Below are 27,346 nucleotides of genomic sequence, written 5' to 3'. Positions count from 1 at the left end.
TACTAACAATATTGAGTCTTTTGTTACGCAGGCGAAGCCAGCGGCTGATACATAGTGAGCCAGCGCAACATGCATTCCCATTCCCACGTACGAATACGACCCGTATAGCTGACGCGGCGTAATACCAGAACCCGCGCGATGTGGGAATCGTAATATTAAGTTAGAATATTCTCATCCTTAGAGATAAGCACTAGTTTTTAGTCTTTTCATTTAAATGTAACTTTGAATATGATTATTATAAGGATATTATCGCCGACTAGTTTTCTTCCATCCACCTCCGGCGAGCCTAAACATTACTCTTTGTTGCTCTTAATAAAAAGCTTATTTACTGTCCCCTCTGCAGTAAAAAACCTGGACTATGGTTTCTTTTTTTTTTTAATATTATTTTAGATAGAAGAAGCAATTCTGTTGTTTCCGAAATGGCTCTCGTTTCGTAATCACCCCCATCTGTTGTAATGGATTTTGGATAATGTCTCATCATATCAGACACCAAATTGTTTTTCTGGTATTTCGAATGATGGCAACCTTCTGATGTTAACTTTAAGAAATGTCCAAGCATAGGTGGTTGTGCAGATTTATTCCATTTATCACATACTATATCTTTTCTCATTTTATTTTGTTCCATTTTTCCCCAATAAGTTTGCAAAAAATCATATTTACAATCGTCTAAAGTCTTTTATCTAGACTTTTTTAGCTTGTCCCAATCTTTAGCTTCACCTTATAAGCACTCGTAAGCCAATTGAAATATGCGGTTGAATCTTCTAATAATGTTCTTTTATTTGTTAAGCTGACAGCCATCCGCTAGTAGTTCTCGTTGATGACTGATGCGTCACGCGCCGCGCGGTTTAGAAACACATTTGCCTGGCGTGTCGTGTCGAGTCATATCCCCCACCACCGCTCTGGCGCAGATCGGTGGCGAGCAGTCGGCGCCACGACACGCCACTCCACTATAATGTGTCTCTAGCCATACTAAATGTATGAAACCGATGTGCTTCTGGCGCGTCACGACACGCCACGACACGTAAATATGTTTCCGGCCTTAAGCTGGGTTCAGATTGTTGTGTCGTGATGTGTCGTGACGCGTAGTGTTCATACTGATGTGTCGTGGTGTGTTGCAATATGGCACAATTTTACATCATTAATAATTTGTGAGTTGTGCGGTGTGGAAGCTCAGCGTGAAGCCAAGGATCCGGGAGCGTTTGCGGTAGTGATATGTGCAACCTAAAACCTAGATCAACATCAAAATATGGCCTAAAAACAAATCCAGCAAGAAAGGTCACTAACCTTTTGTCTCTGCAACTCTTCCTGGCTCCGGAATCTGCTCCAGGGATGCTGTGGCGGTTTCGGGTTGTATGCGGCCAGAAAATCGGCGTGCGCGCGCGTATGGGAATTTTTTCCTTACAGGAGCTCGTCGCAATGACTTCTCGCGTTCAAATATGGCGTCGCGTCAATGGTTATGCGCGGCAGTGCGCAGGCGCGGGTGTTAGCCTAAGCTTAACCCCTAGCGTCATCTATGAATCCAGGAAGGAATTAGCTCAGACGAAGGAAGGCGACCGTTCCTGTAGATATAGTGTTTAAACCATATTTTGCGTTTACTACTAGGTTTCCGTTGCACAACCACGGTGTATACGTGTAAAATGTTTTTCTTGGAATCATCTGATACTGACAGTGATTTTGACGAAGATATACAATTTCAATTTTATTTATTTATTTTTATTTAATGTTGATTGGAGTTTGCAGGAGTTTATCGGTCTGTTGTTTCTCTAAGTGGCGGATTTGTGCTTTGGATACTGCAGAGTGCAAATCTAGTTTAATTTTAGTTTGTTCAAGGATTGAAAGACTTTTCACCGCTTTGCTCATACTCAAAAAGAACAGATCATTTTCATCCATATCTCTTTTTCCGTCTTTCATTTTGCTTTTGAATTCTGAGATCGTTTGATGACTTCATAAGTTCATAAAGCGGGTTGCAGACCGAAAACTAAGCTATTCCAAAGCTAAGCTAGGGAAGCTAGGCTAAGCCAAACTAAGCTAAGCTAATAGAAATAAATGGCGTGCACACAAAGAGCTAAGCCAAAGCTCAGTTAGTGTTGCGGAGTTCAATTAGACGGACGTCAGGCGCTTGCTATGAATATAATCGATGAAGAAAGTTCCGATGATGAATACGTTACACATAGAAAAAGAAGATTAATACTGACTTATTATTATTATATAAGAAAACGACATTCTAGACCTTGGATATGTCAACACATTGAATCTCGGCACGCAAGTGGAGAGTTTAGAACTTTATTTTACGAATTAGATGATGAACATTTTCAGTTATATTATCGTGTTACAAGAGTTCAGTTTTATGATTTGTTATCATTGATTATCGGAGATATTACTAAACAAGATACTAACTATCGGAAGGCTATAACCCCAGAAGAAAGATTAGCTATTTGTTTAAGGTAAGCAAAACTATTTTAATTAAAAAAAACATTTATTTATATTTGTTATTGGTAAATGCCAAAAGGTTACAAATTATCTAAGTTATCGTTTTGAGTTGGCGTCGAAAATGTGGATGATGATGAGTACCCATATTGATAAGTCTGCCTAGACAAATAACTTTCATAATTTTCCTCTGCTTCGTTTACAATTTGAAAAAGCTTTTTTTTTACATCTCTTTGTATCCAATCGGGAAGCTTTTTAGTTGACTCGCACATACTGTCAAAAAATAAATTTAACGGATGTCTGTGTTTCTCCGCCTCTTTTGCCTCCTCAGCCTTCCGTTGCTCTCTTTGCTCACATCGCTTCATAAAATCGTTATCGACTTTCTGAAGTAAGTCGTTTAATGATGCGTCATCGGCAACTTTTCTTTTTTTTTATCCTTGGTGGTTCGGAAGTATTTTCATCATCATCATTCGGAATTTCTTCGAAAATCTCAGTACTTTGACTTTCGGTTGATGTACTGGGCAATGTATTTTGACTTTCGATCGAAGTACCGGGCAAAGTATTTTGACTTTGAGAAAATGTACTGGCCAAAGTATTTTTATCATTAATTGATACGTTACCAGTTCTCTTACGGTTTTTCATGTGGGGTAAAAGAAATTCGAGTAACTCGGCATATTTCCAGTTATTTGCCGGAGAAGCAGCCTGACCACTTGTACTGGCTTTCATCCTTTTGAGTGATTCTCGATGACTATCTCGTAATTTTTTCCACTCATTCTTCGCAGTTTTCACTGTAACAAACACCAAGTCAAACTTAGTAATAAATATTTATGTGTTTCAGGTTTTTAGCTACTGGCGACTCCTTTAGAACAATTGGATACAATTACAGAGTGGGTAATAATACAGTTTCTTTGATTGTTAAAGATGTGTGCAATGCACTTTGGATTCATTTGCAACCAATATACAGGGTGGTCAAAAAGTCGTGGATCAAATGCAATAGGGAGATAGAGGAGGTCATTTCCAGCAAAAAATATTCCTACAGCATGGCCTTATTTAAATTCCCTTAACAGTTATGAATATTTTTGGGTTTTTTAACAAAATACCAAATTGTCTTACAATTAGACTAATTTAAAAAAAATGTGATAAAAAACCATAAAACAAACGATGTTGTGTCATTACTAGATAATGTATCAGCACTACAAACCTTCTACTGAGGCTCTGGCTGCCAAATTACAAGAGCAATTAATTTTTTTCCAAAACTTTTAAAGCGTTACCAAAAATTAAATGTCACTTTAAAAGCGCACTGTGAAAAAAAAATGTACTACGGAAAAGTGACCCTATATCAGAAAAACTTGCTGATTTAATGCCAATTCAAATGAGGTATAACACATTACTCTTTGTTTCGTAATTCTGGTATTATAATCGCTTTTTCATATCAAGGTGCGAATTTCAGTAGTTAGTTTAATTCAAAAAAAAATTGAAGATTATCATGCTGCTAGTTAAACTGTTAGTTTTTTGTACGTTGGAATGCTAGAAAGATCACTGTGCTTGTCACACTTAGTAAAAAGAACAGAAACTCTTCACTACCACCACGTGCCAGAACTACCCAGAACGCCCGTCTTGCAAGTAGTTCACCTTTTCTAGGAACCAAAAGGATAAAGAAACTATGCTTCTCTTTCACACTAATCATTTTTCCTTATTCCAAGAATGCAATTAGAAAGGATGATTAGTGTGAAAGAGAGGCAAAGTTTCTTTATCCTTTTGGTTCCTAGAAAAGATGAACTACTTGCAAGACGGGCGTTCTGGGTAGTTCTGGCACGTGGTGGTAGTGAAGAGTTTCTGTTCTTTTTACTAAGTGTGACAAGCACAGTGATCTTTCTAGCATTCCAACGTACAAAAAACTAACAGTTTAACTAGCAGCATGATAATCTTCAATTTTTTTTTGAATTAAACTAACTACTGAAATTCGCACCTTGATATGAAAAAACGATTATAATACCAGAATTACGAAACAAAGAGTAATGTGTTATACCTCATTTGAATTGGCATTAAATCAGCAAGTTTTTCTGATATAGGGTCACTTTTCCGTAGTACATTTTTTTTTCACAGTGCGCTTTTAAAGTGACATTTAATTTTTGGTAACGCTTTAAAAGTTTTGGAAAAAAATTAATTGCTCTTGTAATTTGGCAGCCAGAGCCTCAATAGAAGGTTTGTAGTGCTGATAAATTATCTAGTAATGACACAACATCGTTTGTTTTATTGTTTTTTATCACATTTTTTTTAAATTAGTCTAATTGTAAGAGAATTTGGTATTTTGTTAAAAAACGCAAAAATATTCATAACTCTTAGGGCAATTTAAATAAGGCCATGCTGTAGAAATATTTTTTGCTGGAAATGACCTCCTCTATCTCCCTATTGCGTTTGATCCACGACTTTTTGACCACCCTGTATATGAAGTTACCGACAGAAAGTGAATGGGAAGTAATTGCAGAAGACTTTAATGATAAATGGCAATTCCCTAACTGCCTTGGTGCCGTGGATGGGAAGCATATCTCAATAAAATGCCCTCCTCAGTCGGGTTCTAATTATTTTAATTATAAAAAATTTTATTCTGTCGTCCTTCTCGCAGTCGTTGATGCACACAAAAGATTTATTATAATAGACGTTGGTTCAATGGGCCGATTTAGCGACGGAGGTATTTTTGCAGATAGTGCATTTGGCCACAAATTACAAAACGGGCAATTAAACTTGCCCAATCATAAACCTTTAACGCCTGATGGCGATCCAACACCTTTTGTGTTTATAGGTGATCAAGCATTCCCATTACAAAAACACTTTATGAGGCCGTACCCACGGAGTACATGTTTAGATAACAGAGCAAAAAACACCTTTAACTATCGTCTCAGTAGAGCACGAAATGTAGTAGAAAATGCGTTCGGCATATTAACAGCGCGATTTCGTGTGTTTCGTCGACCATTTGAATGTCAATTGGAACTAGTGGACGTCATTACAAAGACTACCTGTGTCTTGCACAATTATTGAATGTCTTCAAGAACGACAACTAGTAACGCCAATACCGTCAATATTGAAGAACAGCAAACTTTAAGATCAGTACAATACGACAACTTACGAGCAACTAGAGAAGCATTTCGTGTCAGAGAGTTATTTTGTAATTATTTTAATAATGTAAATTAGATTAAACTTGAAATAAAAAATAATTAAACTCACCGTCTGGTATGTCTGGATTACTTATTTCCTCCACTATTTGTTTCCATACAACATCCTTTTTAATTAAATTGTGATAGTCCTTTAACTTAGATGAAATCGAAATAATAAAATGTATCAAAACACTGAAGACGGAAAAAAGCACAGGACCTGATAATATACCTAATGAGCTATTAAAAATTGCAGCTTATCAATTAGCAACACCAATAGCTCACTTATTCAATATGGTTTTAAATACTGGAACCGTTCCCGAACAATGGACCTCATCGGACATAATATTACTGTATAAAAAAGGCAATCCGATGGACATATCCAATTACCGACCAATCAGTCTTCTTTCGAGCATTTACAAACTGTTCACTAGTGTTCTATTGAACAGAATTGGCCCTCAAATCGATAAATACCAACCGATTGAGCAAGCTGGATTTCGGACGGGTTTCTGTACAATAGATCACATACACGCAATGGAACAAGTCATCGAAAAATACAAAGAATTTAACAAAACCCTCTATATCGCCTTTATCGATTACACCAAGGCGTTCGATACTATCTCTCATGACTCAATTTGGAGAGCATTAATTGAATGTCAAATACACAGAAAATATATTGACATACTCAAAGCAATCTACAATAACAGTACCAGTAGAATCAAACTAGAGACCAGAGGCAATGTAATTCAAATTAGGAGAGGAGTCAGACAAGGAGACCCGCTGTCTCCAAAGTTGTTCATTGCAGTATTGGAGGACATATTCAAAAAACTAGACTGGACACACGAAGGTATCAAAATTTCAAAACGCTACCTAAGTCATCTACGGTTCGCAGACGACATCGCCCTTTTTGCAGAAAATAGTAACAACCTTGAAAAAATGATACAATCCTTAGATACAGAAAGTAAAAAAGTCGGTCTTTATATGAATACAAATAAAACTAAAATTATGACTAACAGTTACCACAAACAAATATATCTAAACAACACAGAAATCGAATACGTAAATTCCTACATATACTTGGGAAAGCAAGTCTCATTTAGCGAATTAAATACAGAAGAAGAAGTAGATAGAAGAATTACATTAAGTTGGAACAAATACTGGGCGCAAAAAGAGATTATGAAAGAAGACTACAGTATGCATATAAAAAGAATTATAATGGATACATGCATACTCCCTACGCTAACTTACGCCAGTCAAACCTGGGTCTACACCAACAAAATTAAGCAGAAGGTAGCCGTTTGCCAAAGAGCTATGGAGAGAAGCATTTTAAAGTTACGCAGGCTGCATAAAGTCACAAACAAAAATATAAGAAAAAAGACGAAACTGACCGATGCATTGCAACGAGCATTACAGTTGAAATGGAGATGGACAGGACACCTTGCTAGAATGACTGATCAAAGATGGACATTCACAACTACAACATGGCCTGGTCCTGCAGGAAAAAGACGAGTGGGAAGACCAAGGTCACGCTGGTGTGACGATTTAGTACCCATAGCGGGTAAAAACTGGATAAAAAATGCAAAGGATAGAGTTAAATGGCAGAAACTGGGGGAGGCCTATACCCAATGAGGGATCCTTATCGATAAAATAAATGTATATAGACTAACACTAGCATATTATACTAACATTAATTAGATTAAGAAACTAAATTGTAATAGTTAAGATTATACATAAGGAAAAATTTGTAAGATAAGGAATAAATAAAGGCTTAATAATAATAATAAAAAAGTCCTTTAACTGTGTGTTCCATAACACAGGAAATTGTTTAACAACTTCGATAAATTGCTCCATATTCGCTACGAAACGACCGTGCGTACGACAAAGGACACTGGACAGCACTGGCGAAGGATGTGCGAAGGGCGTGCGGGGAAGGCGGGAGGGACATAGCTTAGCTCGCGTAGCTGCGCATCGGCATACACAACTAACATAGCTTCGCATATTTTAGTTAGCTCACATAGCTTAGTTCACATAGTTTGCGGTCTGCACACAAGTATGGAAAACTGCGTCAGCTATGCGAGCTAAGCTAAACTAACTTAGCTTAGCTCTTGGTCTGCAACCCGCTTTAAGCTCCTGCATCCCTGGCTTGTAATAATTCTTTCAAATCTCGCACCGTATCCGCAATATTATAATAATATTCGGCGACATTATTCCATGGTGCGACATAAATCTATTTGTTTTCATTGATATTTTTCTTGATTTAAGAAAAAATCTGTGCTTCATGTCTGCAAGGCTTTGGTTGATATTGTGAAACCATGTGGATAAAATAGTTTAGTAAGAAGCGGTCTTTAACTCCTTGCCACCAGGTACCGGCGTCTTTATGCAGCACCAACGATAGGACTTGAATTAAGTCCTCGTCTGATATGTTCTCTAGGCTCCTGAAGAGGTGAAGGGCTGATAAGAAAGCTTCGAGCTTCTCAGTTTCCTTCTCACCATTAAAAACATTATTTTTTTAATTTATTTATTCATAAAAATTCTACAAGGTAAGAACCTCGTAGAATTTAAAAACTTTACTGTCGCCAAACTGGTGGGCCAGTTTGTTGGCGAGGTTTGCATTTGGTCATGTTTCCGCGTCTCATGGTAAGAGCGTCGATTATAGAATTTTGCAGCTGGCGATTTTGTTGGAATTGCTCCGTTGCCAGCGCCATACTGGTTTATTCACTGGGGTCCTCAAGCGTAACGTATCGTGAGATGCAAGACTTTAATTTTAATTTATAAAGAGACACAGTAAGCCTTGCCTGTTTTAAATGGTAAGATCCTAATGCAAATCTTTTTAAATCATTTAAAGTTAGTATTGGAAAATCATCTAGATGGGGAGCACTGCTATTTATGCTTTGGAAAATCGTACGCCTTTGAATAAATTCCGAAAGATAATTAGGCATATACAATCTTGCCTAAGCCATATTAAGATACTCCACAGGTTCTGGTCTGTCGTCAATTGTAGGATGGAATTATTTAAAAGGGAGCAAGCTATTTTAAAATGAATCATAGGTTGCCTTGACACTTTATTAAAATATTCCTGCTGAAATAACTTAAAGTCTCTTTTTATTTTACCATTAACAACCTCAACAACCCACCGACACATCGTTACACATCTAGATTTATTAGCCTGGTTGGTGGTTAGTTGGTGGTCATTTTCCAATAATAATTCAAGCATATGAGTGCCCTCTGACTAGCAGAGGGCACAGTTGATGAAGGCGAAGGCCGGGACGCAGGCGACGTGGGTGGATCGCCGCCTGCCGCCTTGGCAGGGGGATTCCGGGTGATTGGTATTTCAATGTAATCGTTTCAAAATTCATTTTGACTGAATTGATAAGATAGAATACAACGAAAAGAATAAAACGTCCAGCTTTTTTCTGCGCTGCCGTCCTAAAGCTAAAGTGTCGTTAACTACCAAAACCAAGTTTCGAGATATGATCAAAAATGCGCGAATTTATAAAGAAATGATGCCATTTGATAACTAATAAACGTATACAAAACTTGAAACTATAGAAATGTAGAGCAAACAGAGCACTTTCGAATAGCTGTATTTTTAAGTTTCTAGAGTAAATAATAATTATAGCAGGAGAGTTTTGGCTTTTTAGTCTAGCATTTTTTCTAACAACGGCTTATATTTACATAACTTAAATGTCGTTAGATTACCCTTTAAGACGTTTATGGCTTGGATTGTATTTACTTTTTTTATCTTTTTACGGAACTTAAAAAAATTATATAATTTCTAAAGTAAAATGACTCTAAAAGACTTTAACGACATTATATGTTAGGTTATGATCCTAAAAACTATCAATAACAAAACACTTAAATGCGGCTTTTGTAATTTAAACACATTTTAGTCTAGAAGAATAGAAATGATTTGTTTACAATAGCGTTTTTTGGGGAGACTTGCCAAACTAAAATGTGGCTTATTACAAAAGATCGAACCGCAGCGACGTTTTAGGTTAGCATTGTTTATAAATATTTGAGGTTTTCCAATGAAATAACTACAACAATTGAAAGAGCATCAGTCCGAAAGTGCTCATGCTCGTCTAGAACCTCCGTTATGTACCGATGAGCAGTCAGTGATCCCTGTCCACGAGCTCCTCCAGTCCGGGAAACACACACAAGTTCGATTTTTCCGTCGATTGACATGCCACCCCAGAACATGCTCGATCCCCCGCCATATTCTACTCTTTCTTCTATGCAAGCCTGAGCAAATCGTTTGCCTCGTCTTCTGTACACTCTCTTTCGCCCGTCATTACAAAATAAAGATACTCTTGTCTCATCCGAGAAGAGTCCAGCCCTCCATTGGTCGAGAGTTCAGTTGACATGCTCACGGGCAAATTGCAACCTTTCCCTGCGATGCTGTGCAGTTAATTTCCGACCCCTAGCAGGTACGCGGGCCGCAATTTTATTCTCTCGCAACCTTCTTCTAATCGTAGACGTGCTCACTGTAGCTCTGCGAACTTCTTGGAACTGCCGTTGCAGCTCAACGACATTAAGGAATCAATTGCGCGAAGAAGATATCACAATAAAGCGGTCGTCTCTTTCGGATGTGCAGCATCGTTGACCTGATCCATGCCTCAGGATGTAGCCCCCAGTCTCTTGAAACCGTTGGAATACCCGCTGCACGGAAAAACGACTCAAATTAAGTTGCCGTGCCACATCACATTGTCGCATCCCTGATCGCCGTAGTGCAACCACTTGAGCGGCTTTTTCAGCAGTAGTGTCCATCTTGAGGGTTAGTTTTCTTGCGGTTAGTGTTAACATGAGTCCTCTTCAACGTTTGGATGGCGAATGACCTTATTTTTTACTTATACTGGCCATTTTATAGCCCATGAAGTTCAAACAAGTCGTGGTCCCTATAATGAGGATTTTTGCAACATTTACTTTGAGGTACCGTATTCAGAAGGTTTATATCGTTTATGAAATATATGGTTTGATAAACGGTAGCTAGTTCATTATTGATTTATTTTAATATTAACTATTAATATAAATATAAATAACGATTGTAGCAAAACGGAACACTAAATGGCTGCAAATATAAATAATTTCAAATGCATGTTTTGCGCTCTTATAAAACTAAATATTTACTTACTTCGATATTTTGTCCGCCATCGTGACGAAATTGGCGGGAAAACACTAAGCCCGTGCGCCACATCTACTCCCGAAAGCTCTCGCAGGCGCACTCAGGCGCACTAATGACTAAATTGGTTCACAATAAAGTTACAACCTGGTGAGATGCGGGAATAGTTAGAGACATTTAAGTTATGTATTGCGGGATAGAGTCATTTCAGTCTAGGAAACAATATTTTTTTGCAAAATATAACTAAACTGTAACGCGTTTATGTGTGACTAAAGACATTTTAGTCTAGCATTTTCGTTTAAAGACATTTAAGCTATGGAATTTAAGAAAAAAACCTTGTAGCAATAAAAATTAACGCCGCTTAGAGACTTTTTAGACTGGCAATGTCAGTTAAATACGTTTAAGTATTGTGAAACAGTGGGTTTAAATAAAAAGAGCAAATCAGTATAATCGCACTAATTTATTTTATCACTTCACTCAACACACTAATAATTACTCTCATATATTTGTTACTACTACACTTATTTACTTATTACACATTTATTACACACTTATTACACTTATTTACAGAGACCGGCAGTATTTCAGCTTATAATGCGTACGATACAATAATAATCCTAAAAATGAGCTCGCATGGCTTTATATGGCGTTATCCCCACCGAAGGCATTCGGCAGTTGTTGCTGAGTGGCGTTCGGCTGTCAATGGCGCTGGCGTTGGCGTTCAATGGCCGCTAGGCTATGATTGGCCGGCGTTTGGCTCGGCTTGACTCGGATAGTCTGGTTGGCGTTGGCGCGTTGCGATTGGCTGAGGCGGTGTGGCGTTACATTCGGCCGTCCTGAAACAATGAATTGCTCCCGCAATGGGAAAATGCTTGGTTAGCTTTCTGGTAGGCAATAGCTCAATAAGGTCTTCGGTTTCAAGTTATTTATCGGAACAGTTAGCACTGTTGGATATAAGAACCGTAGGCGCTGTGATATGGCTTTAAAGAGTCTGCTCAGGCATGTACAAGCTTTGTAGCCTCGAAATCCCTTAACACTGCGGGTTCTCTTAATGCCTACCAGCTTGGTTACGAAAATGAACCTGAGTAAATGCTATCAGTGTTTACTTTTGTCGCAATGCTTGTGGGAACTTGCCACTAAATAACTAAATTCCTTTGTTATAATTAAATGAAATATTAATTTTGTCAGTTACATAATCTAGTTAGTTTTATCCTATCGCTTGCTATCCTTTTGCAGCATTGCCGCCTTGTTACGCATAACCTCCCCGAGTTTACTAATTTAAATTAATAGCAACATGGCATCGTGACCTAGGTAAATACCAAATTATGGATAGCACATTCTTTGAGAGTATTGTCAGTAGTCCAAATAATATCAAGTAAGCAGTTTGTCCAATCATTTTATTCGCAGTCTCGCTAGGGCCTGTGGCACAACGCGTTTAACATGGTCTGGCTAGTGCTTGGCTTGGCTTGACTAGGCACTTGGCTCGTGGTAGTATCATGGAGGTCAAAACATACCTAACTATTAATCAGTCGACACTCGAAAACTCTAAAATGTCTACTAGTAAAAGCATTCTTATAGTCACTTTATAAGTTTGCTAGGATGTTCAAATAAGCCAAATTATGTATAATATTCTACGAAACTGATCGTTTTCGGCTAGTAACAAATTTTGCAAAAGCATCTGTAATAATCAAATTGTACCTATACCACTGATGAGCGATATCCTTTCGCTGTCTTACAAAATGGTTTTACAAAATGTGGTCAGTATGAATTCTACAAAATTCTAATCCAATGCTATTGGTCTGTGATCTAAACTGCAATCTTATCCACTTTAAAACCAAGACGAAACAAAAGAACATTATTTAATTTATAAATTATTATCGTTTTTCAGTTGTACTATTTTTCCACGTTTTACTTTAGAGACATTTTTGAAAGAAAAACCGTCAACAGACTGGCTTGTAGAAAGGAAGTGAATAGCTTCTCGTGAAGCTGTGAATGCTATTACTCTGACTTGAAAAGGAATCTCACTTAAATCCTTGCAGGGAGATCTCTCAACGAGCAACGAGATGAAAGTACTCCTATCGAAAGTAAAACTTGGCTTTCGAAAGTAAAAATTGGCTACCGAAAGTAAAACTTGGCTATCGAAAGTAAAACTTGGCTACCGAAAGTAAAACTTGGCTACCGAAAGTAAAACTTGGCTACCGAAAGTAAAACTTGGCTACCGAAAGTAAAACTTGTCTACCGAAAGTAAAACTTGGCTACCGAAAGTAAAACTTGGCTACCGAAAGTAAAACTTGGCTACCGAAAGTAAAACTTGGCTACCGAAGGTAAAACTTGGCTACCGAAAGTAAAACTTGGCTGCCGAAAGTAAAACCTGGCTGCAGAAAGTAAGACCTGGCTGTAGATAGTAAGACCTCACTACAGAAATTAAGACCTGGCTGCATGAAGTGAGACTTGGCTGCAGAAAATAAGACCTGGCTGCAGAAAGTAAGACCTGGCGGCAGAAAGTAAGACCTGGCTGCAGAAAGTAAGACTTGGCGGCAGAAAGTAAGACTTGGCGGCAGAAAGTAAGACTTGGCGGCAGAAAGTAAGACTTGGCGGCAGAAAGTAAGACTTGGCGGCAGAAAGTAAGACTTGGCGGCAGAAAGTAAGACTTGGCTGCAGAAAGTAAGACTTGGCTGCAGAAAGTAAGACTTGGCTGCAGAAAGTAAGACTTGGCTGCAGAAAGTAAGACTTGGCTGCAGAAAGTAAGACTTGGCTACTGTCTTCACTTCGGCATCTATCTAATTCCGAAAACAGTTCACGATTGAATTTAGGTAATACAGGATCATCAGTTAAATAACAGTTTTCTATTCCATTCCTATTCCCTACTATGTAAGCTACATAACCAGGCAGGCATACTAACACCAACTGAACTCAAGATATTATGTAAAATGTCAGTCTAGTCGGCTTAGTGAAAATTCTTACGGTACGTCCGGTCCACCTGACTAACAATGAACGGCACAAAGCTAAATCATGGCTATAATTAAAAGTGCCACTTGAACTTTCTACTTACATTATGATTGGACCGACAATCTAAAGGTAGAATGATAAAATTGACTCGATTGAAAGCTTGTTGGCAAAAGTACGTAACGTACATGCTGCCTACAAGCACTACTTTTTTTCTAAAATGACAAAAGCATTATCCAAATCATAAAGATGTCTAACTGGTAATAATTATTATTACGTTTCCTCCAAGTGCCCGATTCTGCCTACATTACACTACCTATTTGTATTTACTCATACGCTGTGCCACTGGCTTGTATATTATACGAGACAGTCCCAAAGCCGTGAGTAAGATCTACTTACTATGCTCACAATCATTCAAAGAATGTGATTTAAACTACAAGTTACAACACGTACAGACTTCATAAACACTAACTTTTAGTAAAAATAAAAGAACAGTCATACCATACAGCATAAACGCTTAACAGCGCTTATGTGACCCCAAGTAGGCGACAATACGGCGGCTTATAGATACCCATTGGCTGCAACCCTGCATCGTTAGCGCGCCACGATGAGGTGCCTCGCAGTGACGCGCTCGGCATCAGGCACACAGCGCACAGCAAAGCATCAGTGGTGACCATCGTAGGCGATGACGTTTGCACTTCACGAACTCACCAAAAATTCCGAGAAAAGAAAGATAAGCACAATATTATTGTTTGACTACAAGTAGCTCCCAGTCGATTCATAAAGTACGTCTGCCCCAATTATGAAGATCTATATTCATATTACATAACAATCATATAACCACATGAAAATCAATTTCACAAGAAACTCAAAAGTGAACATCATAAAATAATTCGATTTTACATTCAAATTGCGATCGCCATGCTATATGCAAAACTGAGTTTGAGCACACTGAAAGTGTTCATCAACCGATTCTGACGTAAATGATATTATTGTACCCTTAAAAATAATTTATAGGTACCCCACACGTACCCAGTGTTGTCTGTATGACTGTAGCGGGAATATCACTGACGACGCGAAAAAAATAGCCTTAAAGGTTTATAGAACCTTGTACTATGACTGAGCCTTGTGCAAATAAAAACACTAATAGCGTCAAAGCTTGTTTCTTAAAAACTTCTGGTTGAAATTTGCGGGTAGTCTGAGAACTATTGTTACCATCCGATATACTAGATTTTTTTTTTATTAATTGCTGCAAAAGTAGGGATTAGGCGTTTAATCAGTATGTATTTGTGTCAGTTCATAACCTCTCAACAATTTTAACCGATTTTGATAAATGATACGTCATTCGTCTTGATGGCGTGTGTGTCAATGGATACATAAAATTCTTTAAACAATCAATGTGGTGGATTTTATACGATTTAATGTAAGAGCCGAAAAATATGCAGCGCAAACAGCAGTCGGGAGTTTTTATTTTTTTACTATTTAACTTATTGAATTACTTGTTAACTTTTTCGTACCGGTAGCACTCTAGAATTAAACTGCGAATTCAAATTGCGGGTATCTCGGCGAGATGCAACGTGAAAAGTGGATGGTTGAGCGGGTTTTTACCTAATTCGATAAAAAGTTGACTAAATAAATTGGTTGAAATTTTTGCATTAGTATTTACCGCCTTTATTTCATCAGTTATATACATACAGCACGTGTATTTTTGTTAGGAAAACTGTAAATAAAACAATACACACGAATATCACATTCACAAAAATTAAAACTAAAACTCGTCGAGCTAGCTACCTTGCCTTACCCAAAACTAGAACAATTTATGGCAGAAAAACCCTTACCTATGAAGGAGCTAAACTGTACAACAAAATACCTGCACACATAAAAAAAATGTACACTCATTCAATCCATTTAAAACTGAATAATTAGCTGCTCACATTATGAGTAATGCGAATTACTTCAGCAAATGCGCTGAATGAGTACTTCATTAAATGGCGAATATTGTAAACTTTATTTTCTCATGTAAATGACCTTTTTTTATGAGAATACGTCTTTAAACCTAAACCTTTATATGACGGTCAGATATGCCACAAATTATAGTTATATTTTTAGCTTTAGCTATCACTCAAACCATTCACTCTATCCGCGAGCGTATAATGACCACCTATCATAACCCGCGTGCCCTAATACTAATTTCATAACCTCAAACAGGGTGTTAGCAATATTAACCTTTCACGGTCATCTCATCAGTAGAGGTTACAAACACGATCAACCTCATTACACTATGCATCAATATCATTAAAAACGGGATTAAAATTTGAAATGGAATAATGGATGGATCATACCTCAGTTATTACGCGTAGAAGTTGAGGGTAGGTTGCCATCGGGCGTAGAAACCATGCACGCTGCAGATGAATGTACCTCCGGTTCAAAACTCTTCTAAGGACCTTCCGGGCCCCAGAAGTGGACGATCTTCATTGTCGCTTGATTTTTACACGGTGATTCGTTTCCCTCTTGCGGAGGAACAAAGTAGCCGGCATGTATTTGCCGAATCGTTAATTGGCGCGATTATGCATCATAACTTTCTTTATTTATCCCACTTCTGAGATGAAACAGTGGGTTTAAATAAAAAGAGCAAATCAGTATAATCGCACTAATTTATTTTATCACTTCACTCAACACACTAATAATTACTCTCATATATTTGTTACTACTACACTTATTTACTTATTACACATTTATTACACACTTATTACACTTATTTACAGAGACCGGCAGTATTTCAGCTTATAATGCGTACGATACAATAATAATCCTAAAAATGAGCTCGCATGGCTTTATATGGCGTTATCCCCACCGAAGGCATTCGGCAGTTGTTGCTGAGTGGCGTTCGGCTGTCAATGGCGCTGGCGTTGGCGTTCAATGGCCGCTAGGCTATGATTGGCCGGCGTTTGGCTCGGCTTGACTCGGATAGTCTGGTTGGCGTTGGCGCGTTGCGATTGGCTGAGGCGGTGTGGCGTTACATTTGTTATTATATAAACAGGTAGTTACTTAACGACGTTCTTCATATTGCTATATCAAAAACTACAGCAGCTAGGAAAATACCGGTTAGATTGGTCGATAGAAAAAAAAATTCTGAGTAAGATAGTGTTAAAAAGTCAAATTTGACCAAATGTTGGTTAACGACGTTTTAGCTTGAGGAGGGCAGTGCGATGCTCAGTTATCTAACCAGATGACTACATTTTTCAAGTCTCTATTTGCCTGCAAAAAAGCTTTGAAACAGCTTATTATTTCACTCATTTTACGTCCAGCAGTTGCTTCATGCCACATCGCAGCATATGTTTGAGAAGTAACGTTTTATTTTTAGTCACCTATTGCCACAAAACTTTCGTTGAATACGATTACTCATGGACAATCGTTAGAAACGGACAAAATCCGTTTCAAATCTCTAAGTTTAAACGCACCAGCTTTACCGAAAATGTCGATACGGTCGTCGGGGTCGCTTTAATGGAAAGATGGAGCCGAACGTTTGAAATGATCTCTAACAGATATCAAAACGTCCGTTTTAAGAGTCGCTTCAGAGTTTCTTTTTCTAGATGACGAGTGACTTGATTTTATTTTAATCAACAAGTACAGTCTTGTAATTTGGTTGAGTCAACCTTACGGTCCATCTATTCATCTAATTTTGTTTAGTAGTAAAAAAATTATATCACTCGTAGGTTATGTTTCGTTTTGGAACAAAATATTCTTAAAACTTATCAATTAATTCATATCTAAATTCTTGGAAGGTCACAAGGATCGAGCAGTGGTTACAACGGCCAGAAATAATATCACAATCACATTATGAGTTTGTTTATTTCACATAATAAACCACACATAATTATCGTCAGTAATATCCTTACACAAACTTGAATATTAAACGAATCAATTAATATTACAAATAAAAGACACACACAGTGCGCGTCATTAGAAGGTTGGGCAGAGAGAGAAAGAGGCGAGGACAAGCCACAGAGTAAGTACATATGTGTGTTACGTTGTATGCATACCACATAAATATTATATTTCTAACATAAATAAATCGATGTCTAGACCGAAAGTGTTGAATATTATGAAGTGTAATAAGACTGCGACTTTCCTTTCATCTGTAGGCACCAATATATGTATGGTCACCAATATATGGTCACCAATATGGGGAGGTACCGTATGGGTATATGTGGACTCCGCTAGATGGTAAATGATACACCCAAGTTATGTACACTATTTTTATTTACCCACATTATATACAAAGTAAGAAATTTACACTAAGAGTTGTATTTACAAATGATAATTAATTATTTACACGGAACAGAAGCGTTCTATTACTATCGCGAGTCGTCCAAAAAAGGTGGACGCAACGACCGCGCAAGAAGGCGAATAGAACTAACTGGACACGGGGGATATGGGAAAAGCCCTTATTTTCCCAATCCACCGTACTGAATTACGCAAAACCCAGTAAATACCGGTTCTTACCGGTTGCGCGCAGGTGTGATTTGCTGGTTTCATTCGCAGGTGCCATATGCAGGTGGCATTCTAGGAACTGGCTTGCCGCGAATCACCGTCGTCTAACAACAAACAGTTGCGCGACGACCAAACGCGGTCCAACTAACATACAGTAGTCGGTCGCCACACATCCGATTCCTGGGAAATGCCACTTGCCTTTAGAAATATTGCGTACGTTCGGTGCTATTTTCTTCAGTTGACTGCCAAATAGCCTGTGATGACGCGACCTCTGGTCAATGTCTCTTTTTTGGTGTAGGGCATGGTTTTTTGAGGTCATTTCTGACACCACGTCACAGGGTCTATATGTGCATTATGTAGTAAATAAGACCCGAACTGATCACTTGGTAAATTAGACTTTTATTTAATTAGATATTAGACTTGTATTATTCTAGACATTAAGTCTACATAGACATTAAGTACTATAAGAATAATACACACTTGTTCGGTCGCCGGCTACATCTATTTTTAATGCTTCTTTTAATTTTTTCCACAGCTGGATAGCCCCAAGTCTGCCCTTTGGCCCTTCGACCGGCTTATTCAAGTCTCCGTGTCTAAAACACGTAATATGAATTACAAACAATTGTACACGCATAAATTCACATCTTTCTAAATTGTAATTTTTCCACCCTGTCGGACTGTCTTCATTTTTTTTACTACCGCTAGTAACAGCAATAGCTTGATTTGTGGGTTCCCTCCATGACATTGGGTTGCCAAACTGCAAGTATTTTCTTTTGCCTGCAGACCAGTTCAGTTAATATACTTCTACAATTTTCACATCTAAAGTTCATACACTACATCACTACAATAAAAAAAATAAACTCACCTTGGACAACTTCACCTATTGCAATACCACCTCCTTGTGTCACTGCACTGATTAACTGACGAATGGCTCACTATTTTTTGTATAATAGGTAGTAATAGATTCGGCCTTTATTTCTTCAATCTAGGAAAAACGTTCTTTCATGGGTCTCTTCAACTTTGGGAACAGGAAAAGTCACACGGAGCCATATCTGGTGAATATGGAGGTTGTTTTTGGCCAAAATATTCGAAAAAGCAACGACGAATGAGAACGTCGAGTCTCGATCGCTAGTTCACTCAAAATATTTTGTATTCTCGTTTGTGCAATCATACTTCTCTCGAATGATAATTCTCTTAACTGCACTGCTACGTTCCTTGCAAACGCATCGAATCTGTCTTCTTTTTCAGGTACATCCCTATTGACAGCTTCTTGTAATTTTTTTAGTTCTCCAATCGCACGAAATATTCCTTTCCGCTGTGACACATTTTTATTGGAGGTACTTTGACGTTGTTCCCCCCTTGGTTCCGAAATAGATTCACCCTGTGAAGTGGAAGCTGTGAGGTGTTGGGGTTATCACCTCTATTGATTGTCTGTCTGTCTGTCGGGGGTGTGGTACCGGGATTTGGCAGTAATACTCTTCGAACCTTTTCACCACAGTTTATTCACCGAGCGCGTGTTCGCCCGACGGCCGGTTGGTAGGGACTGGCTACCCTGTACGCGGCCTGACGTAGCTACCGCGTAAGGCCGCACTCACTTTGGATGCGAATTATATCGTACTGTTACAATGGAAAATCCGAAAGGGTTTTTAAAAAAAATTGTTTTTACACAGAATAAGATTATAGATTTTAATACACTAGGAAAATACTTGGAATTACATGGAAATTGTAAAAGACGTGCAACCTCTTTGAGTTGTAGGATCCGACTGCCCGAATCTACCCGATCTGACACCTGGTCAAGATAGAGTAGCTGCTGGTCAGCTCCTCAGCTAACAGTTGAGGGATGTAACAGTACGTAAACGTAACACTGTTCGTACGAATTGAGTGCGCACACTGAATACGTTTTTCTCCGTCAAATACACAGAGTACCGGTGTTAGCGCATACGTGAAGTCATCTTTGCTGCGATGAATAATCTTTATCTTTTGGATAATCATCTTTTTAACCGTAGATTGCGACGCCGTCGTCGTTATCGTAGAACCGAATGGGTGCGCGAAATATTTTTAAAAAGAAATGAATTCGGTGAATTTCATCACATTATGCAAGATTTGTATAATGACCCCAGACTGTTTTATGGTTATACACGCATGGGGAGAGATACTTTTGAGTACATTCTAAATGCAGTACGACCTAGCCTGACTAAATACAGCAACTTTCGTGACACAATATCACCTGAAGAACGATTAAAGCTGAAAACAAATTATCGGACGCGGCTGACGGACGCGACTGACAGCCGCGACTGTGAAGTGTGCACACTGCACAGTCTTTTGAGACGCGGCTTGCGGACGCGTTCCAATGCTTATTCCACAAAGAACTGTACACGAAGAAACATGTCGAGTAGTGAAAGTGAGGACGATTTTCTCGAATTAGCGGCGGCTGCTATATGTTGTCCACCCAGAAAGAAAATAAAAAGAAACGTTTGGGTCCATGACATAAATAAAGAAAGGGCAGAATCTGGCAAATTCCACACTCTATATCCACATTTATTAAGGAATGAACGTCGGTATAAACTTTATTTGAGAATGAATGAGGACCGATTTAATTTCTTGCTAAGTCTAATCGAAAATGACGAATGGACGTGTCCCGCACCCCGTGCATACCATCATTACCATCCGCGGACGTTTTCGGCTGACAAAAACATCCAGCGCGCCAGATCTCTGTCGGACGTCCGAAAGCTTGAAGGTCGGCCCAAGGTTACGTCCACGACTTACGTCCGATAGTTTGAACAGCTCAGTGTACATTCATTATCTAGATATCTATAAGTCACGGCTGTCAGCCGCGTCCGATAATTTGTTTTCAGCTTAATTGTCACTTTAAGGTAAGGAAGTAAATAAGTGTAAATAAAAAATTTCTAACACCCCCGACAAGTAAAGGTTACAGTAACTAGAAAAGACCTGATAACTTTCAAACGGCTGAACTGATTTTCTTGGACTATTTCGCGCCTACTATCTAAAGTATCTGAGTTTTCCAAAACATCATTTTCGAATAAATAATTATGTATTTAGGCAACGTCCATCTTGACAGCTTGACATTTGTCAATTGACATAATATTATGAACCTAACGGTTATCTAACCTTCTTTTCTACAAGAAAACTAGAAAAGAGCTGAAACTCTTAAACGGCTAAACCAATTTTTTTAGATTATAGCTAAGAACACTCTCGATCAAGCCACCTTTCAAACAAAAAAAAACTAAATTAAAATCGGTTCATTCGTTTAGGCGCTACGATGCCACAGACAGATACACACGTCAAACTTATAACACCCCTCTTTTTGGGTCGGGGGTTAAAAAATGTTTTTTCGATATACAGGGTTACTGGTAATATGTCGGCAATCTGTTAAGGGGGTGTAGGCGAAGTAATTTGCAACCAAATGACCCCTAATGACCCCTAGGCAAATGTCAACCATTTTCGAGTAATTTGACTTTTTGTGTTTTTTAGAAGAATTTGAGGTATGCAACTTTGAAAATTTATAAAAAAAAAACCAATGCATGATTTTTTTTATTTTTATTATTATTTGCTTGCTAACACTTCAATACATAATAATCAACCATAAAATGATACTTATCTTTAATAGTTTTTAAATCACAGCTACAAATCTGTACAAGTTTCATAATTTACGCCAGGTGGTCTGACAAAAATGGTCGATTTATGTAAAAAATTACTGAAGAACTTTATCGGCAGAACACATGAAAAACATGTACAACTTCTCAGCTATCCAACAAGATATAATATGGTACCAGAAATTAGAAATTGGCCGAAAAAAATGCAATTATTGTGAAAAAAATGAAATCGTCTTAAGAATACGAAATAATATCTCAACGTCGAATTTTATGGTAATATTCTTATTTCTTATTTAGGATGAGTAATGAGTTATAAATTAATCTTACAATTCATTTTCGAAGTATAAAACTCTAAAAATAACACTCTAAAAATAATGAGAGTTCCAAGAATGACATTTTTAATCCTTTGTGTGAACACGTGCACCAATCAGCGCTCTCGGATAAGAAGAGCTTAAAAACATTATCTAGTGACTGGATAGAAAAAACAAAGGCATAAATAGCCAGATTTGCCTAACATTTTTCAGAGAATAGGATAATAATTAAAGCACTGGCAAGTACAATAACATTAGGTGAAGGGTGGGATCCTTAACTTATTTAATTGTATTGTATTTATAAATTCTTAGACTTAAAAGATAAGACATTTAAAATGTTTCATAATTTGCGCAAAACTGCAAAAATTTACAGTTTGCTTGTGCCACTCGTACTGTACAGATCATCTCTACCTAAGTTGGTACCTACATCATTGTGAATTTGGAAGTGAATTGACCTGGCTTTTTCTTATGGACTGTTTCTGGCATACTCTGTGATTTGGCTTGGGATTAGACTCTGATTTATTGCTCTCCCGACAATTTGGCGCGTCAAAAGGACTAATGGCTGCAGAAAGAACCCAGTACTTCAATGAGGAATACGCCAATATCCTTTTTTGTTATGGATATTGTGACGGCAATGCTTTGGCCGCTCGCCGTGAATATCTTCGCCGATTTCCTGGCCGCCGACATCACTGAAGACAGGTCTGTCTTCAGTGATGTTTATCGAAGAATTAGAGAGACGGGACGGGTGCAGAGGAGACAATCCGATTCTGGAAGACCACGTGTGTACGCTCCAAGTGACGAAGAACGAATTCTTCGTTGTTTTGAAGAAAACCCCAGAACGTCAACAAATATTGTGGCAAACCAACTTGGAATGTCACAGTGGAAAGTTTGGTTTACTGTACACACTGCAGGATTATACCCGTACCACTACACACCTGTGCATGTAACACACGAAGGAGATCCCGTAAGAAGAATGGACTTCTGCAGATTCATGCTGAATGCAGACCTAGAAGATAATATGTTTTTTAGAAAAATTCTATGGACAGATGAGTCCAAGTTCGACCAAGACGGGATCACGAATTACCATAATGCACACTTCTGGGCACCTAAGATAGAAGAAAACCCAAATAAAAAGAGATCAAAAGGCTCACAACGACGTTTTTCTTTAAACGTGTGGATGGGTATAATAAATAGTAATTTAGTTGGTCCACATTTTCTTCCTAATAATTTGAATGCAGACTCGTATGAGACTTTTTTGAGAGAACATTTATTGGCATTATTAGAAAACGTACCTCTGGAAATAAGAAGAGGAATGAGATTCCAGCACGATAGATGTCCAGCACACTGGAGAATAACAGTTCGGCAATGGTTAGACACTAATTTTCCCAATCGATGGATAGGCAGAGTAGGCCCAATTCCTTGGCCAGCAAGATGTCCAGACCTGATACCTATGGACTATTATGTCTGGGGACATATTAAGAGCCTAGTGTACGATGTTTCACCAGTGCCACAGTCGAAGAATTGAAAATTAGAATAATAAATGCAGCTAATTCAATAAGAACCAATTTGACAAGTAATGTAGTAAAATCTCAATTAAGAAAAAGAATGCGCCTGTGCATAAGAAATAGAGGGTCACATTTTGAAAATGAACTTTAGAATTTAGTTTTAATGGCTTAGTGTAACTTATCTACGTAATTATTTTAAACTTCCTAAACGATTATTGTAATTTTTGATTGCAGACGATTTCGTCTTTTTAACAATAATTGTATTTTTTTTCGGCCATTTTCTGATTTCTGGTACCATATTGTATCTCGTTGGGTAGCTGAGAAGTTGTACATGTTTTTCATGTGTTCTGCCGATAAAGTTCTTCAGTAATTTTTTACATAAATCGACCATTTTTGTCAGACCACCTGGTGTAAATTATGAAACTTGTACAGATTTGTACCTGTGATTTGAAAACTATTAAAGATAAGTGTCATTTTATGGTTGATTATTATGTATTGAAGTGTTAGCAAGCAAATAATAATAATAATAAAAAAATTCATGCATTGGTTTTTTTTTTATAAATTTTCAAAGTTGCATACCTCAAATTCTTCTAAAAAACACAAAAAGTCAAATTACTCGAAAATGGTTGACATTTGCCTAGGGGTCATAAGGGGTCATTTGGTTGCAAATTACTTCGCCCACACCCCCTTAACGGATTGCCGACATATTACCAGTAACCCGGGTTACTGGTAATATGTCGGCAATCTGTTAAGGGGGTGTAGGCGAAGTAATTTGCAACCAAATGACCCCTAATGACCCCTAGGCAAATGTCAACCATTTTCGAGTAATTTGACTTTTTGTGTTTTTTAGAAGAATTTGAGGTATGCAACTTTGAAAATTTATAAAAAAAAAACCAATGCATGATTTTTTTTATTTTTATTATTATTTGCTTGCTAACACTTCAATACATAATAATCAACCATAAAATGATACTTATCTTTAATAGTTTTTAAATCACAGCTACAAATCTGTACAAGTTTCATAATTTACGCCAGGTGGTCTGACAAAAATGGTCGATTTATGTAAAAAATTACTGAAGAACTTTATCGGCAGAACACATGAAAAACATGTACAACTTCTCAGCTATCCAACAAGATATAATATGGTACCAGAAATTAGAAATTGGCCGAAAAAAATGCAATTATTGTGAAAAAAATGAAATCGTCTTAAGAATACGAAATAATATCTCAACGTCGAATTTTATGGTAATATTCTTATTTCTTATTTAGGATGAGTAATGAGTTATAAATTAATCTTACAATTCATTTTCGAAGTATAAAACTCTAAAAATAACACTCTAAAAATAATGAGAGTTCCAAGAATGACATTTTTAATCCTTTGTGTGAACACGTGCACCAATCAGCGCTCTCGGATAAGAAGAGCTTAAAAACATTATCTAGTGACTGGATAGAAAAAACAAAGGCATAAATAGCCAGATTTGCCTAACATTTTTCAGAGAATAGGATAATAATTAAAGCACTGGCAAGTACAATAACATTAGGTGAAGGGTGGGATCCTTAACTTATTTAATTGTATTGTATTTATAAATTCTTAGACTTAAAAGATAAGACATTTAAAATGTTTCATAATTTGCGCAAAACTGCAAAAATTTACAGTTTGCTTGTGCCACTCGTACTGTACAGATCATCTCTACCTAAGTTGGTACCTACATCATTGTGAATTTGGAAGTGAATTGACCTGGCTTTTTCTTATGGACTGTTTCTGGCATACTCTGTGATTTGGCTTGGGATTAGACTCTGATTTATTGCTCTCCCGACAATTTGGCGCGTCAAAAGGACTAATGGCTGCAGAAAGAACCCAGTACTTCAATGAGGAATACGCCAATATCCTTTTTTGTTATGGATATTGTGACGGCAATGCTTTGGCCGCTCGCCGTGAATATCTTCGCCGATTTCCTGGCCGCCGACATCACTGAAGACAGGTCTGTCTTCAGTGATGTTTATCGAAGAATTAGAGAGACGGGACGGGTGCAGAGGAGACAATCCGATTCTGGAAGACCACGTGTGTACGCTCCAAGTGACGAAGAACGAATTCTTCGTTGTTTTGAAGAAAACCCCAGAACGTCAACAAATATTGTGGCAAACCAACTTGGAATGTCACAGTGGAAAGTTTGGTTTACTGTACACACTGCAGGATTATACCCGTACCACTACACACCTGTGCATGTAACACACGAAGGAGATCCCGTAAGAAGAATGGACTTCTGCAGATTCATGCTGAATGCAGACCTAGAAGATAATATGTTTTTTAGAAAAATTCTATGGACAGATGAGTCCAAGTTCGACCAAGACGGGATCACGAATTACCATAATGCACACTTCTGGGCACCTAAGATAGAAGAAAACCCAAATAAAAAGAGATCAAAAGGCTCACAACGACGTTTTTCTTTAAACGTGTGGATGGGTATAATAAATAGTAATTTAGTTGGTCCACATTTTCTTCCTAATAATTTGAATGCAGACTCGTATGAGACTTTTTTGAGAGAACATTTATTGGCATTATTAGAAAACGTACCTCTGGAAATAAGAAGAGGAATGAGATTCCAGCACGATAGATGTCCAGCACACTGGAGAATAACAGTTCGGCAATGGTTAGACACTAATTTTCCCAATCGATGGATAGGCAGAGTAGGCCCAATTCCTTGGCCAGCAAGATGTCCAGACCTGATACCTATGGACTATTATGTCTGGGGACATATTAAGAGCCTAGTGTACGATGTTTCACCAGTGCCACAGTCGAAGAATTGAAAATTAGAATAATAAATGCAGCTAATTCAATAAGAACCAATTTGACAAGTAATGTAGTAAAATCTCAATTAAGAAAAAGAATGCGCCTGTGCATAAGAAATAGAGGGTCACATTTTGAAAATGAACTTTAGAATTTAGTTTTAATGGCTTAGTGTAACTTATCTACGTAATTATTTTAAACTTCCTAAACGATTATTGTAATTTTTGATTGCAGACGATTTCGTCTTTTTAACAATAATTGTATTTTTTTTCGGCCATTTTCTGATTTCTGGTACCATATTGTATCTCGTTGGGTAGCTGAGAAGTTGTACATGTTTTTCATGTGTTCTGCCGATAAAGTTCTTCAGTAATTTTTTACATAAATCGACCATTTTTGTCAGACCACCTGGTGTAAATTATGAAACTTGTACAGATTTGTACCTGTGATTTGAAAACTATTAAAGATAAGTGTCATTTTATGGTTGATTATTATGTATTGAAGTGTTAGCAAGCAAATAATAATAATAATAAAAAAATTCATGCATTGGTTTTTTTTTTATAAATTTTCAAAGTTGCATACCTCAAATTCTTCTAAAAAACACAAAAAGTCAAATTACTCAAAAATGGTTGACATTTGCCTAGGGGTCATAAGGGGTCATTTGGTTGCAAATTACTTCGCCCACACCCCCTTAACGGATTGCCGACATATTACCAGTAACCCTGTATTTTTAAATAATAATTCTTTATTCAAATGAAGACATGACAATGAGGACATTAAATATTTGAGTCAGGATTGAATTGCATAACATAGTGAGTAACAGCTGATGGTTGTTGTGAGATTAAAAAAGGTTGTTGCGATTGCCCTCCTAGTGTTGAAGTATTTGGTGACATATTGAATTCATCACTGAACTGAGCCAAATCAGTAGAACTTTCTTTCTGTACCACAGATGAAGCATGAGCATTCTGTTCATCAATAAGTACTTGTTGTAGT

The 27,346-nt window shown here is 37.6% G+C and overlaps 1 long non-coding RNA gene across 1 annotated transcript; it reads right to left on the bottom strand.

The window, feature by feature from the left end:
- On the bottom strand, nucleotides 1-27,346 carry LOC123878903. Its single transcript, XR_006798906.1, has 5 exons — nucleotides 27,337-27,346; nucleotides 13,740-13,745; nucleotides 7,562-7,569; nucleotides 3,541-3,547; nucleotides 1-298 (listed from the first exon to the last, which is right to left on the bottom strand). It is a non-coding gene; the product is annotated as an uncharacterized LOC123878903 (long non-coding RNA).

The sequence above is a fragment of the Maniola jurtina genome, chromosome 26 (assembly GCF_905333055.1).
Source record: "Maniola jurtina chromosome 26, ilManJurt1.1, whole genome shotgun sequence".
Taxonomy (NCBI): Eukaryota; Metazoa; Arthropoda; class Insecta; order Lepidoptera; family Nymphalidae; genus Maniola; species Maniola jurtina.
This window is presented reverse-complemented; position numbering and strand designations above follow the sequence as displayed.